Source organism: Mirounga leonina, unplaced genomic scaffold (genome assembly GCF_011800145.1).
Source record: "Mirounga leonina isolate KUSES-001 unplaced genomic scaffold, KU_Mleo_1.0 Mir_101664, whole genome shotgun sequence".
NCBI lineage: Eukaryota > Metazoa > Chordata > Mammalia > Carnivora > Phocidae > Mirounga > Mirounga leonina.
The window spans coordinates 21,530,397-21,547,596 of NW_023270175.1; positions in this window are offsets into that span (position 1 = coordinate 21,530,397).

Consider the following 17,200-nt stretch of genomic DNA (forward strand, 5'->3'; position numbering starts at 1 on the left):
AACTTTCCCATCAACATGGATGGGACTGGAGGAGATTATGCTCAGTGAAATAAGTCAAGCAGAGAAAGTCAATTATCCTATGGTTTCACTTATTTGTGGAACATAAGGAATAGCATGGAGGACATTAAGAGAAGGAAGGGAAAAATGAAGGTTGGGGAATTCTGAGGGGGGATGAACTATGAGCAACTATGGACTCCAAGAAACAAAATGAGGGTTTTATAGAGGAGGTGGGTAGGGGGATGGGTTAGCCCGGTGATGGGTATTAAGGAGGGTACATATTGCATGGAGCACTGGGTGTTATATGCAAACAATGAATCATGGAACACTACATCAAAAACTAATAATGTATTGTATGGTGACTAACATAACATAATAAAAAAATAAAAAACAAAAAAAATTCAAGGAAACAAATGAAAATGAAAACATAACTGTTCAAAATCTTTGGGATGCAGCAAAGGCGGTCCTATGACCAAAGTATATAGCAATACAGGCCTTTCTCAAGAAACATGAAAAGTCTCAAATACACAGCTTAACCGTACACCTAAAGGAGCTGGAGAAAGAACAGCAAATAAAGCCCAAACCCAGCAGGAGAAGAGAATTAATAAAGATCAGAGCAGAAATCAATGAAATAGAAACCAAAAGAACAGTAGAACAGATCAACGAAACTAGGAGCTGGTTCTTTGAGAGAATTAATAAGATTTATAAACCCCTGGCCAGACTTATCAAAAAGAAAAGAGAAAGGACCCAAATAAATAAAATCATGAATGAGAGAAGGGAGATCACAACCAACACCAAAGAAATACACACAATTATAAGAACATGCTATGAGCAACTATATGTCAGCAAATTCAACAATCTGGAAGAAATGGATGCATTCCTAGAGATGTATAAACTACCGAAACCGAACCAGGAAGAAATAGAAAACCTGAACAGACCCATACCCAGTAAGGAAATTGAAGCAGTAATCCAAAATCTCCCAACAAACAAGAACCCAGGGCCAGATGGCTGTCCAGGGGAATTCTATCAAACATTTAAAGAAGAATTAATACCTATTCTTCTGAAACTGTTCCAAAAAATAGAAATGGAAGGAAAACTTACAAACTCATTTCATGAGGCCAGCATTACCTTGATCCCAAACTCAGACAGAGATCCCATCAAAATGGGGAACTACAGAGCAATATCCCTGATGAGCATGGATGCAAAAATTCTCACTAAAATACTAGCCAATAGGATCCAACAGTATATTAAAAGGATTATTCACCATGACCAAGTGGGATTTATTCCTGGGCTGCAAGGATGGTTCCACATCTGCAAATCAATCAGTGTGGTACAATACATTAACAAAAGAAAGAACAAGAATCATATGATCCTCTCAATAGATGCAGAAAAAGCATTTGACAAAGTACAGCATCCTTCTTGATTAAAACTCTTCATAGTGTGGGGATAGAGGTTTCCTACCTCAAGATCATAAATCCATCTATGAAAAACCCACAGGGAGTATCATTCTCAATGGGGAAAACCTGAGAGCTTTTCCCCTAAGGTCAGGAATACGGCAGGGATGTCCATTATCACCACTGCTATTCAACATAGTACTAGAAGTCCTAACCTCAGCAATCAGACAACAAAAAGAAATAAAAGGCACCCAAATTGGCAAAGAAGAAGTCAAACTCTCACTCTTTGCAGATGATATGATACTTTATGTGGAAAACCCCAAAGACTCCACCCCAAAACTGCTAGACCTCATACAGGAATTCAGTAAAGTGGCAGGATATAAAATCAATGCACAGAAGTCAGTGGCATTCCTATAGACCAAAACAAGACAGAAGAAAGCGAAATGAAGGAGTCGATCCCATTTACAATTGCACCCCAACCCATAAGACACCTAGGAATAAATCTAACCAAAGAGGGAAAGAATGTGTACTCAGAAAACTATAGAACACTGATGAAAGAAATTGAGGAAGACACAAAGAAATGGAAAAGCATTCCATGCTCATGGATTGGAAGAACAAATATTGTGTAAATGTCTATGCTACCTAGAGCAATCTACACATTTAATGCATCCTTATCAAAATACCATCAACTTTTTTCCAAAGAAGTGGAACAAATAATCCTAAAATTTTTATGGAACCAGAAACGACCCTGAATAGCCAGAGGAATGTTGAAAAAGAAAAGCAAAGCTAGTGGCATTACAATTTTGGAGTTCAAGGTCTATTACACAGCTGTGATCATCAAGACAGTATGGTACTTGCACAAAAGCAGACACATAGATCAACTGAACCAAATAGAGAACCCAGAAATGGACCCTCAACTCTATGGTCAACTCATCTTCGACAAAGCAGGAAAGAATATCCAATGGAAAAAAGACAATATCTTCAACAAATGGTGTTGGGAGAATTGGACAGCCACATGCAGAAAAATGAAACTGGACCATTTCCATACACCACACACAAAAATAGACTCCAAATGGTTGAAAGACCTAAATGTGAGACAGGAATCCATCAAAATCCTTGAGGAGAACACAGGCAGCAACCTCTTGGACCTCAGCTGCAGCAACTTCTTCCTAGAAGCATCGCCAAAGGCAAGGGAAGCAAGGGCAAAAATGAACTATTGGGACTTTATCAAGATAAAACCTTTTGCACAGCAAAGGAAACAGTCAATAAAGTCACAAGACAACCAACAGAATGGGAGAAGATATTTGCAAATGACATATTAGATAAAGGGCTAGTATCCAAAATCTATAAAGAACTTATCAAACTCAACACCCAAGGAGCAAATAATCCAAACAAGAAATGGGCAGAAGACATGAACAAACATTTCTGCAAAGAAGACATCCAGATGGCCAACAGACACATGAAAAAGTGCTCAATATCGCTCGGCATCAGGGAAATCCAAATCAAAACCTCAATGAGATACCACCTCACACCAGTCAGAATGGCTAAAATTAACAAGTCAGGAAATGACAGATGTTGGCAAGGATGCAGAGAAAGTGTTACCCTCCTACAGTGTTGGTGGGAATGCAAGCTGGTGCAGCCACTCTGGAATACAGTATGGAGGTTCCTCAAAAAGTTGAAAATAGAGTTACCCTATGACACAGCAATTGCACTACTGGGTATTTACCCCAAAGATACAAATATAGTGATCTGAAGGGGCACATGCACCCCAATGTTTATAGCAGCAATGTCCACAATAGCCAAACTATGGAAAGAGCCTAGATGTCCATCAACAGATGAATGGATAAAGAAGAAGTGGTATATATACACAATGGAATAGTATGCAGCCATGAAAAAAATGAAATCTTGCCATTCACAGTGACGTGGATAGAACTAGAGGGTACTATGCTAAGTGAAATAAGTCAGTCAGAGAAAGACAAGTATCATAGGATCTCACTGATATGAGGAATTTGAAAAACAGGACAGAGGATCATAGGGGAAGGGAGGGAAAAATGAAACAAGATGAAACCAGAGAGGGAGACAAACCATAAGAGACTCTTAATCTCAGGAAACAAACTGAGGGTTGCTGGAGTGGAGGGGGTGGGAGGGATGGGGTGGCTGGGTGATGGACATTGGGGAGGGTATGTGCTATGGTGAGCGCTGTGAATTGTGTAAGACTGATGAATCACAGACCTGTACCCCTGAAACAAATAATGCATTATGTTAATAAACTATTGGATAAACTACTGGATAAACAATTTGGTATGTCCATTCAATGGAATATTATTCGGTCATAAAGAGGAATGTAGTACTGATCCACGCTACAATATGGATGAACCTTGAAAACATCATGCTAAGTGAGAGAAGCCAGACACAAAAGGCCACATATTGTATGGTTCCATTTATGTGAAATACTTGGAATAGGCAAATCCATAGACACAGAAAGCAGATTAGTAGTTGCCAAGAGCTGTTTAGAGCATGGAAGTGAATGTTTAATGGGTATTGGGTTTTCTTTGAGGGTGATGAAAATGTTCTAGAACTAAATAGTGGTAATGTTTACACAGCAATGTGAATGCACTAAATATACATAATGGTAAATTTTATGTTATATGTGTTTTACTACAGTGAAAAAGTATTTAGATCCAAAGAAATGTTTTGAACAAAAAAATGCCATGAACTGATTTATATTTTTAAAAGATCATTCTATATGCTTTGTTGAGAAGGGATAGTTAGTTGGAAGGCAAGAACAGAAGCAGGGAGATCAGCTAGAGGCTCTTTTAATGAATCATGGAACACTACATTAAAACTAATGATGTACTGTATGGTGACTAACATAACATAATAATAAAAAAAAAAAGAACTTCTCAAACTGAACACCCAAAAAACAAATAATCAAGTCAAAACTGGGCAGAAGACAAGAACAGACACTTCTCAAAAGAAGACATACAAATGGCTAACAGACACATGAAAAAATGTTCAACATCATTAGCCATCAGGGACATTCAAATCAAAACCACATTAAGATAGCACCTTATACCAGTTAGAATTGCAAAAATTGATAAGACAAGAAACAACAAATGTTGGAGAGGTTGTGGAGAAAGGGGAACCCTCTTACACCGTTGGTGGGAATGCAAGTTGGTACAGCCACTTTGGAAAACAGTGTGGAGGTTCCTCAAAAAGTTAAAAATAGAGTTACCTTATGACCCAGCAATTGCACTACTGGGTATTTAACCCAAACAAACAGATGTAGTGAAAAGAAGGGCCATATGCACTCCGTGTTGCATGGAGTACTGGGTGTTATACACAAACAATGAATCATGGAATACTACATCAAAAACTAATGATGTACCGTATGGTGACTAACATAACATAATCAAAAAATTATAAAGCAAAACAAAACAAAAAAGGGAGATACTAATCAGAAGTCTTCAGCATATAGATAATATTTAGAGCCATGAGACTGATATTTAAACCATGAGACTGGTTGAGATCATCAAGATCACTGTCACCTAATATATCTCTTTTCATATAGACCATTCTGTCCCTCACATGATGGAGCTCCAATTTTCATAGAAGAGACAAAGTTTCTTTACTCTAAGAGGCCTTCAACTTTTAGCAGATGATCTTCACTCTGGTTAGACTCATCTGTTGGGATAAACTGTTGCTACCCTGATACGTTCTCAAGGCAATGGAGAAGCAATGGTCTCCTTACTCTAGAGATTTCCCAATCTGACTAGGGAAACATTCTCCATCCATTTTAAGTAGTCCCCAGTTGAAGAGAAAAGCATTGTTCTGCACCAGGGAGCCACCCCAAGTATAATGGGAAAGATATACCTCCATGGGCTCCCTACTGCTTATGGCTATAGCCCTGAGGAGGGAGCATAGAAAGCAACCAGCATTGCCTAAGCAGCAGCATTAACTCCCAGACCTAAAGTTAACAATGAAGAGATCCATACATGTTGCAGCCCAAAGCTGAATACCGTTTAATGTCCATGTCTGGGAAGACCAATTAGAGTTCATTAATTGAGTTGCTGGTAACCCTGCCATTATCAAGGCTAATTATCCTTAATTGGAGTTGTCTACTCTGATAATAAGCATTTAGTTCCTTTCCATTCAATTTAACAATATTCCAGGCACTATCTTAGATTCTTCAGGGAATACCATACTTTAAGAAGCTCAGTGTTTTTTTGTGGGATCAGCCTTGCATATAGATAACTCCAACTTAAGGCAGAAAGTGATGAAAGTTATATGCTAGGTTACTTAAGGGGAAGATTAATTCTGCCTGGTGAGGAGGGGAGTTGGATGGAGCTTTATAGAAGAGGCAATATGTGAGCTGGAACTTAGGAGAATAAGTAAGATTTCCATGGGCATTTCAGGCAGATGGAACAACATAAGCAACTGATTGGAGGCCAAAAATGCAGAGTATATACATAGTTATTAATATAACCATTAATTGGGGCTCCTGGGTGGCTCAGTCATTAAGCGTCTGCCTTCAGCTCAGGTCATGATTCCAGGTCCTGGGATTGAGCCCCTCATTGGGCTCCCTGCTTGACGGGAGGCCTGCTTCTCCCTCTCCCACTCCCACTGCTTGTATTCCCTCTCTCGCTGTGTCTCTCTCTGTCAAATAAATAAATAAAATCTTAAAAAAATATATAACCATTAATTTGTTTATTTATCTCATTTATCCATTAATTTAACAAATTTTCATTGAGCACCTATTATGTTCAGGCACCCTCCCAAGTGCTTTGGATACAGCGGTGAACAAAACAAATTCCCTGTCCTTGTGGAGCTTGCATTCTTGAAGGCTGGGATACATTATAAACCAAAAAAAAAAAAAAGGAAATAAATATGTTATTTGTTAAGTAATAATAAATGTGTTGAAAAGAAAAGCGGAATAAGGGGGTAAAGAGTGATAGGGAAAGGTCCTATTATTTTACATAGGATGGTCAGGGAAGTCATCTCTACTAAGATGTCATTCAAGTAAAGACCTAGATTCAAATATATATTCAGTGGAAAAACGTTTCAGATGGAGAAAATAGCAAGACCCTGTGGCAAGAGTATGCTTGCTATGTCCTTGGATCAGAAAGGTCTAAGCAACAGGAATAATGGAGCCACCATTTACCAAAATGAGGAAGCCTAATATAGGAATAGGCTTAGGCCTTATAGAAGATTTGGAGTTTGGTTTAGGGAATGCAAAGCTTAAGATGTTTTTAGCTATCCAAGTGTCCAATGGGCAGTTGGATACATGAATCTGTAGTTTAGAGGAGACATCCATTCTGGTGCTAATAATTAGGGAGTTGGTAGCACATACAGGATATTTAACATGATGAGACTGGATGAGATCGCAAGGGAGCAACTGTTGATAGAGACATGGTCTATGGACTGAGCTCTGAGGTCCTCCAATATTAAGCATTTGAATTGATGAGAAGGAACCAATAAGAGACTTGAAAGAAATAACGAATGGTGTTTTTTTGCAGAAGTGAAGGCAAAAAGTAATGAGGCTTTGAATTACAGTCCTGGCAGTAGGCAAGTAGAAATAGGGTCAGTGTTAAGCAAGGCATTATGGAAATAAAATCATCAGGATTGAGCATGGCGGTGGAGTGGAAGTGAACAGGGAAAGAGAAGGGCACAGGAGGCCTCCTTGGCATGATTCTGGCTCAGACAACTTGGTAGATGGTGGTGCCATTAATTAATACAGGGGACATTAGCAGGGGAATGGAGAACTGGTTTGAGCAGAGGAAAGTAGAAGGAGGAGTCAGGAAGATGTTGAGTTCAGTTTGGGACATGTGAGTTTGAGATATTTTGTGAGACATTCAATAGATGTCAGATTGGTAGTTGTAAATGCAAAGACCTAGAACTATATAAAAGCTGACACTGTTTCTTTAGCCACTAATCATTGAGTGTCTGTCACTTAGTTTCATAATGTAGTGTCCACTGATAGGTTGGGGTTGAAAGAGATACTTAGTAAGGAGGAGATTCACATTTCTGAATCTGCTCTGCCACTTATTAACTGTGAGACCTTAGCTAGTTATGCCATCTCTTTGAACCTAGATTTACTCACTGGTAAATGGGGACAATATAAATACCTCATGGGGTTGTTTTAAGGATTAAATTGGTTATTGCATAGGGAAAAAAAAAACCTTGAGAGAAGTAAGTGCTTACAAAATTTGGGTTGAATAAGGCTGTGAATGGATTAATTTGAGCACCTCCCAGGCATACCAGGGAACACCAGATAGGGGGCTGCAAGTCAGGTAGGGCATGTCTGGGGCATGAGCAAAGAGTCGGAGTAGAAAGAACCTTTTTGGAACTTTCTCACATTAGAGATCCTAGAATTTTAAGTGGTGACCTTCAGGAAGGGCTTCAGGGAGGTCTCATCTCACATGCTTAGTGTGGCTTTCACATACAGAGCATGTAACCAGCTGGGACCCCTCACAGGTGGTACAGAGAATAACTCTCATTGGGCAGACCTGATGTTGGAATGTTTGTGCCAATTTTTCCAGGAATGGAGCTGTCTCTGGGGACTAGGTGGGTCTCAGGGAATAAGGGGATAGGAGCTCAGGGTGTGAGGGCAGAGAAGCTCTGAAGTGGGTTAGCCAGTTACTGGCCTGAGGTAGAGGGAGATAGAGAAACTGGGAAAGGATAAAAGGAGATATAAAATCAGAGCAATAATATAAAAAATTAAGAGAATGAGAGAGAAAGCAAGACAGACAGAATGAGACTGGAATCAGACTGAGAAGCTAACTCCCACTACAGTAGTGTTTGTCAAAGCCTAGCAGAGGGCCTGGTGCTCAGTAGATAGGTAGTGAGTATTTGTTGAATGAATGAATATATGAATGGGGCAGGGGCCAGACAGAAAGGAGACAGTGACAGAGAATGGTATGAGTGGTGGAAGAGTGGATCTGTAACTGAAATCGATTCGACAAACATTTATTGATCCCCCATTGCCTGCCAAGTACTGAGAAAATTAGAGGCTGGAAGCATAACAGGCATAGCACTGAGTTACAAATAACTCTTGAGCTCTAGCATGCTGGCGGCTCTGTTAGAGAGCATCATTGGAAAGTGGTTCCTGTTATCAATTGTCAACAGTATGTGCATATCTCTCAGAATGTCCTTACTCTGCCTACTTTGGTGTATTTAGTGTCTCTGTCCCTACTATAGGTCAAACTTGAGGAAAACCAACAGGCATATTTTAATATGTGTTATTACTATGTAAGACCTAGAAAGAAACCTCAGTTGGAATGCCAGGCACTGCCACCTAATATATCTCTTTTCTAGTAAGAATTTAAATAAATGAATCTCATAAGTTGAATGGCTTGCTCGAGATCACATGGTAACAAAGCCAGGGTTCAAACCTAGTTCTCCTATTTGCTGGTCAGCGTTCTGTCCTCTGGCTGCCTTCATAAGTTTTGTACATACCTAGACCTCTTACCACCTTCCAAAGACTGGATAAATGAAAATGCAGACATCTAAAGACAGCATATGATGACATATAGATATCTAGAAGTATGTGCTGCATGGAGGAATCTTGACTTTACAACAAATCTTAACATCGGGGACTCTAATATAAGAAGATTCACAGTGCAATTCATTCATTCATTCATTACTCATTCATATATTCAACTATGCTTCAATCATGGGTTTATCTCATACTAGTCCAAAACAATTTGTAAGTGTAAATAGAAGCAAGAAATGGGGAATACCTGGAGAACTTCTTACTCCAGTGGGTAATGGGGAAACCAAGGATAACAATGATAATAACTAACATTTACTGAGTACTTACATTGTTCCAGCGACTTCCCACAGTTTATATATTTTTTTATCCTCAAAATAACCCTATGAAGTGTAAGCACTATTATTCTCTCCCCCCCCACCACCATTTTATGGTTAGTGAACAGAGGCCCAGGGAGATCACACAACTTGCTTAAGGTCGCACAGCTGTGAGGCAGAAACAGGATTTAAATCCAGGAAGCCTGACTCTAGAGTCCCCAAAATGATAATTCCTGTCTGGGATTAAGTGCTAAATCCTCTATCCTCTTCTCTCACTCATCCTCACATTACTTTCCCTGCAATCAAAGAGGATCTCTCTCCCCTTCTTGTATCATTCTCTTTACCATTCTCATACTTTTGTTTCTTCTGTTACCTTTGCATGTGATGCTCCCCCCATTGTTTTATCTTCCCACATCTAAACTCTCTTCATATGGAAAATGGAAGTTCAGATGTTGCCAAGGCCATCACAAAGCTTAATATGAACCAACCTAAACAATGTGAAGTGAGCTCTTTCTCATCCTTTTCAGGATGCCATGGTCTTGACTTAGATCTTTCGCAGCATTACTATGTCTTGCTTATATTTTTGCTCTTATATTTTTGTTAGTGGTACAGTTATCTTTCCTCCCTTACCCCCAATCAGATTGCAACTCCCTTAAGAGCTGGTACCATGTCTGGACCCTTTGTCATGATACTTAGAGGCTGTAGGTATCTATTTGTATAGAAATAAATTATCTGATGCTTGGTTCCCCAGACATACATATGTGTCATGCAGTAAGTCTTGGTCCATGAGTCTAAGTTACTTCCCCCTGCTTCCTAAAGGTATTCTTCACTTCCTTGCTGGAGGCTGTAGGTGATGGTATAAAGCATGGATGTAATGATGCCAAAGAAGATAGCCATGAGCTTGTTTTAATCTTGGAACACCTGTGAATGAGGTTTTAGGTATATAGAGATGGCTGTGCTCAAGAAGATGGCCACCAGAGCAAAATGGGAACTATAGATGGAAAAGACTTTGAAATGGCAAGGTGCACAATGAAGGGCAAGGAGGCAGTAAGGAGGTGAAGACAAAGCTAAAGGGCCAAAGCGGGTTCATGGTACTGTTGCCCACCAGCATCAGTTCACTGAAGCTGACATAAGAGAACATCAGATTTAGCACAGCCTGGATCTTATAGATGAAATGGTTGGAGACATTGGAGGCACAGTAGGGTAATGACATGATGGATATGAGCAGTCCACTGAAAGTGTTTGTTGTCATCCAGCAGCTGGTCACCAGGCCCATGCAGAGACTCTCTATATAAGTGGGTAACATAGAGGATAACAGATGGTTATAGCCCAGATTTAGGTCATGGCATCCAAGTGGAAGCTCTCCATGATGCTAAAGGAGGGGGAGTTAATTATCTGGGGAAAGTAGTGGGTCACAAGGGAGTCAGCATAGAAGTCAGTATGTGTGGGTTGCTGCTATTGCAGTAGCAGGTGATCAGGAAGGAGAGATTGCTATGGAAAAAATGCAGAAGACTGTGAAGTTGATTAAGGCAGATGAGGAGGATGAGGAGGACACTGACAACCAGAGAGATAAGATAGACTAGCAGTATGACGCTGAAGAGTACTTGTACTTGTGAATAATTGGATAGGCCCAGGAGCAGTCTCAACTGTAGATTTATCTGTGTCTTGCCTTCCTAGGGTTGGCTTTCTGGGAGAAATGGTTATAGAATAATTTGGGGGCTGTCTGCACCAATGGTCCCCTAAAGCCTGGCCATATACTGCACCTCTAAAAATGGTCAGAAACTGGGCGCCTGGGTGGCTCAGTTGTTAAGCAACTGCCTTCAGCTCAGGTCATGGTCCCAGGGTCCTGGGATCGAGTCCCATATCGGACTCTGCTCCGCGGGAAGCCTGCTTCTCCCTCTCCCACTCCCCCTGCTTGTGTTCCCTCTCTCGCTGTGTCTCTCTCTGTCAAATAAATAAATAAAATCTTAAAAAAAAAAATGGTCACAAACTGAGTACCCTGAACACAGACTAAGTCCTTGAGGGAGTTGTATCCAATCAGAATTTGAAATGATTTTACTCACATATTTCCAAGGCCTCTTCTTTAACCTTGTCCTCCCCTGTACAGATCTGGATACTATTGAAGGAACTCACAGGGAGTGTGTTTCCTCCTACAACTTCTTTTTTTTTTTTTTAAGATTTTATTTATTTGTTAGAGAGAGAGAGTGGGCGAGAGAGAGTGAGCAAGGGTACAAACAGGGGGAGCAGCAGAGGGAGAGGGAGAAGCAGGCTAGCAGCCTGATGCGGGACTCGATCCCAGGGCACTGGGATCATGACCTGAGCTGAAGGCAGACGCTTAACCGACTGAGCCACCCAGGCTCCCCTTACAACGTCTTTTTTTTAATCAAGCCATCAAAGCACACTAGAGGGGAACAGTGACTGGCAAATGAATACATGAATGAAGAACGCAGAGGCCTCTGAATTTTTTAGGAATTGTCTGTGGTCAGATAAATTTTGAGTACATTCCATTGTGCAACCTCCATCCCCTTTCCAAAGTCCACCTCTCCTCATGGTGCTATTCTTTTTTAGTTTGGTAATTTCTGCCTTCTATTTAGGAAACTTAAGGTTTCTAAGGAGGCCACTGTAGAGGTGAGGAAAATGAAATAAAGAGAACAAAAAGATCAACTGACTAAACTGTTCAATTCAATCCATTTTGTTCAAATAGTTGTGTCAAGTGACTGGAAGTTAATTTGATTATTTAGGATGGTAGGGTCATGGACACAGAACATTTTGTTTTTCAGCTATACATTGTTGATGTGTAAGACATAGCCAAGAATCAAAAGCAAGGGCTTGAAACTAAGTCATACTTAAGGTTGGGTTTGTAGTCACCTAAGTAACTAGTTGATTCAGTGATAAAAATGCCACTGAGCCAGTTGTAGTGGTAGTGTATAGACAGAACTGAAGATCTTGGCTTTCAGTTTGTCCTTGATTGGTGTGACTGGCATAATTACAGTTGAATTGCACTCTGCTTGAAGCCAGCATGGTAGGTGAAAAACTAGATATATAAAACAAATGCTCACCAAGTCTTTCTATTATTAAGCTTCATTCTCTTGGTGCATTTTCAAAAGATTTGGTTTGTAAAAATTAAACAACTTATGTAACACTTTTTAGGATCAGAGGGGAGACATCCCTGTTGCATGAAAGGGGTACCACCACCTAGGGAATATTGCCAATGACCCATATACCCTTATTATTTCGGGACTTAGTAGCCATTTCCTAGAAGACCCCAAACCTAAAATCTGGGGAAGGAAAGCAGATTACTTAAAGTAGTTATCTCGGTTGAAATCCCCTGGTGTCAGTATTTCTGGAAGAGCCCCATAATACTTCCAGAGGGAGAAGGGATGTTTATGCTGGGGGAGATCTAATGCCTTCATCATTTCATAACTGTCTGGATGTCAAATAAAAACATCACCTGAAATTCTCCAACAGGGCTGGGATGAGTCAGGACACATATCCTGGTCTATTTGGAAAATTTTGGTAGGTAAAAGATAGGGCATCCTCACTTCTGAGCACTGGTGAAAAGCCTCTTAGCCCTTGGTTTTTTAAATGCAAGTGTGAGGTGAGAAACTTTCCTCCCAAGTCTTCAGGGAAAGAGAAAACTAAACTAGGCACTTTCTGAAAAAAAAAGAGAAGTACTTCTTCATGTTTGCCCCTGAAAATTTTGCACTAACCTAAGCTAGACTTGAGAAATCGCAGTTCTATCTGAATGCAGGATGCAGAATGTAGAGGAAAAGCTACCCCTGCATGGAACCAATGTAAAATGGCACCTTGGTCACGCTCCGATACTCTTAAATCATGCCTGCTGCAGTCTCTACCCTTCAAAGCAGTTTAAATCAACTGCCTAGGGCCCACCTTGTGCTGTTGTCTACCAGGTTCCTACATCTTTGATGGAGAGAAATAACTGCTGCCTGAGTTTATCTCAAGTTCTGAAAAGCAAAGATTGTTGAACAGAGACTAATCTCTTCAAATTCTCTGGACTATTTGAGGCTGAGTTATCTGGATGTCTGACTTCCAAAGGAGAAATTTGGAACATAATGGGAATCTCAGAGGAAAATGTGTGGTGTCACTACAAACAGACAAAGTAAAGGTTAAAAATTCTTCTCTGATTCTCTTCCTCTGTCATTTAAACCCGTGCAGCCGAAAACCTCTCAACTTTATGGGTATGCACTTTACTTATTTTCCATAATGGAGAGCTCATTAATACATCAGAAAAGCTCTAGTTGTTGCTAGTTACCCTCTGGAGCCACACAGAATAAGTTTAAACTTTTTTTGAAATGATAAGTTTTCAAGTATTTCAGGATATCTCTTACTGTCCCTCATTACCTAATACCTGGATTATTCAGTATCCTGCAACTGGTCTACCAAATCTCTACCTTTCTTTCTTATCTATCCTGTGAAAATGTAATCTCTAAGAAGAGATTAGATAAAAAGACCCATTTTATCTCATCATGTTCCTGCTCAAGAACCTAAACTCCATTCCCACTGTTTATTTTTGCTTCCTTTGGTAAAAAGGCAGGTGTATTCGGGTATTACATACAATAAAGTTTATCCTTTTTAAGTGTAGAGTTCTGAGTTTTAATAAATTTGTAGTAATTTAATCACTGCATTAATATATGAAATGGTTTTCATCATCCCCAAAAGTCTCCATGTGTTCCTTTGCTGCCAATGCCCTCCATTCTGCAACCATTAATTTGATTTCTCTCCCTCATATATACGCCTTTTCCAGAAAGTTATATAACTGGAATCACAGAATTATACAGTATTTTGTGTCTGCCCTCTTTCACATAGCACAATGCTTTTGAGATTCATCCATGCTGTGGCATGTATCAATAGTTTGTTCCTTTCACTGCCAAATAATATTCCATTGGATAAATACACCCCAGTTTGATCATTCTTTAGTTGATAGAAATTTGGGTTTGTCCTGTTTTGTTAGCTCTTTTGAGTAAACTGCTAAAAGCATTTTGTTGTAGGTCTTCTGGACATGTTTTCATTTCTTTTGAATAAATACATGGGAGTGAGTCATAAGTTAAGTTACATATTTAAATTAGAAGAAAATACTAAACTGTTTTCCAAAGGGGCTATGCTATTTGCCTTCCCAATAGCAATGTATGTAAGTTCTGGTTGCTCTACATCCTCACCAGGTATTGTCAGGGTAGTTCTGTTTTGGTTTATTTTGTTTTTGTCATTTAGGAGATGTGTATTGCCACTTATTGTGGTTTTAAATTGGATTTCCTAAAAAAAAATAAATTGGATTTCCTTAAAGAAAAATTATATTGGACATCTTCCTTAGAATGTCTATTTAAAGCTGCTCAAATTTTCACTGGGTTATTTGTTTTATCATTATTGAGTTGTGAGAGTTGTTTATATATTAGAGATGCAAGTAGTTTATCAGACATGTGTTCTGAAATATTTTCTCCTGGTCTTTGTGTTTCCGTAACAGTGTCATTCAAATAGCAGAAGTTTTGAATTATGATGAAGTCAAATTTATCAAGTTTTTCTTTTGTTATCTGTGTTTATGTTTCCTTTCTAAGAAATCTTTGCCTAACCCAGGTCACATTGAATTTCTTTAGAAGTGTTGTAAGTTTTGGTTTTATATTTAGAACTGTGATACATTTGGAGTTGATTTTTTAAAATATGGTACATAATATGGGTTAAAGGAAATTTTTATGTATATGGTGGTCCAATTGTTCCAGTATTATTTGTCCAAAATACTATCCTTTCTTCATTAAATACCTTGCCGTCTTTGTTAAAAATCAACTGATCATATGTATTTTGGGTCTCTTTCTAGAATCTCTTCTATTTTGTTCAATTGATCTGTATGTTTATCCTTCTGCCAATACCACACTTCCTTGATTACTGCAGTTTTATAGTACATCTTGAAAGTAGAGTATAAGTCTTCCAATGTTTTTCTTTTTCAAAATTATTTTGGCTATTCTAGTTAATTTGGCCCAATATAAAACAGGGCTCTTAAGGGTTGAAACTCATTATACAAGACCCATTTAGAGAAGGGGTGATTATCCCCACTGCTTCTCCATTTAGCAGCTCAATTTGGCTTGTTCTTAATTTGGAAAGAGTGAATGGTACTTCATGATGGATTATTTCAACCTTAATTCCTGGTCCCACCCATTAAATCCCCTGTTAATTTCATACTGCTGTTATAACAAATCACCACAATGTAGCAGCTTAAAACAACCCCATTTTATTTTGTCACAGCTCTGTAGATGAGAAGTTTGATTCAGATCTCTCTGGGCTAAAATGAAGGTGTTGGCAGGCTTGTGTTCCTTTCTGGCAGCTCATGGGGTGAAATTTGTTTTCTTGCTTTTTCCAGCTTCTAGGGGCTTCCTACATTACTTGGACCATGAAATCCTTCCATCTTCAAAGCTAGCCATGGCCAGTCGAGTGTTTCTTGTATTGCATCACTCTGACACTGACTCTTCTGCCTCCCTCTTCTACTGTTAAGGATCCTTGTGTATCTGTTTAGGCCCATTAAAAATTCACAATAATCTCCCTTTTTTAAGGTCACCTGATTAGGAACCTAAACGCCATCTGAAACCTTCATTCTCTTTAGCCATATATAACATAATATAGTCACAGGTCCTGGGGCTTAGAACATGGACATCTTGGGGTCATTATTCTGCCTACCATGATCACGATGTATTTTTGTTTGTATATTTGCTGGTTTTAGTTTACTGACATTCTGTTAAGGCTTTCTGCATTTATGTTTCTGAAGGATATTTGTCTGTATTTTACTTGTGTTATCCTTGTCCAGTAATGTCAGAGTAATGGTGATATAACAATATGTATTGGACAGTGTTTCTTACATTTTTCTGGAAGAGTTTGTTTATAATTGATGCTGTTGTTTCTGTTTGTTTGGAGGTTTCTAACTGTGAATTTAATTTCTGTAGTAGATATAGGACTATTTAGGTTGCTTGCTTTTTCTTGAGTGAGCAGTGGTAGTATCTTTCAAGGAATTTTTCCTTTTATCTAACTGATCAAATTTATTGGCAAAAATTTTTCAAAATAGTCCTTTATTATCCTTTTTAATTTCTGAAATAACTGTAGTAATGTCTCTCCTTCCTTTGTTACATTGGTGATTTATGTCTTTTTCTCTTCTTGATCCATCTGTCTTGAGGTTTATAGATATTGCTCTTGTCTCAGAGTCAGGCTTTGGTTTCATTGATTTTTATAGTTTTTCTGTTTCATTTGCCACTGATTTGTGTTCTTTATATTTTCTTACCTTCTTTTGGCTTTGGGATTTAATTTGCTTTTTTTTTCCTAGCTTCTTGAGCTGGAATTTTAGATTATTGATTTGAAAACTTTTGCCTTTTCTAATATAAGCTTTTACTGCTACAAATTTCCCCCTAAGCATGTTATGTTTGCCTCACGTATTTTGATATGATGTATTCTCATTTTCATTAAATTCAAAATATTTTATAATTTCCTTTGTGACTTCTTGTTTGGCCCATGGATTTTTTTTTTTAAAGAATGGTATTATTTATTTTCCAAATAATCAGATATTTTCCAGAATATTAATTTCTAGTTTAATTCTGTTATGGTCAGAAAATACTGTAGCTTTAATTATTTTTAATTACTGTGTTCCTTCTCACCAGATACATCCGTGAGGTGCCAAAAAGTTGGAGGGGCACAAACAAAGGGCCTTTGCTAGTACTGAGTGCCCAGTTCAAGAAGATCCCCAGGTGTTCTCAGGTGAGGTACTCTTATATCCTGCCAACTTTAGCAAGAAATGTCTATGCAAATTGAATAAACATTTTAGAATTTAGAGAGTTTTCTTTGAGCCCAAATTAGGACAGCTAATTGGGAAACATGCTTTTCACAAGGGAGAAAGTGTTCTGGAGAATGAACAGTTTTACAGGATTGTATACTTTTTTACATCTTGTAAAAGCTCAAAAGATTATAGATTAGTACATAGGTGGGAATCATGAGATTTATCATAAGGGAATGCA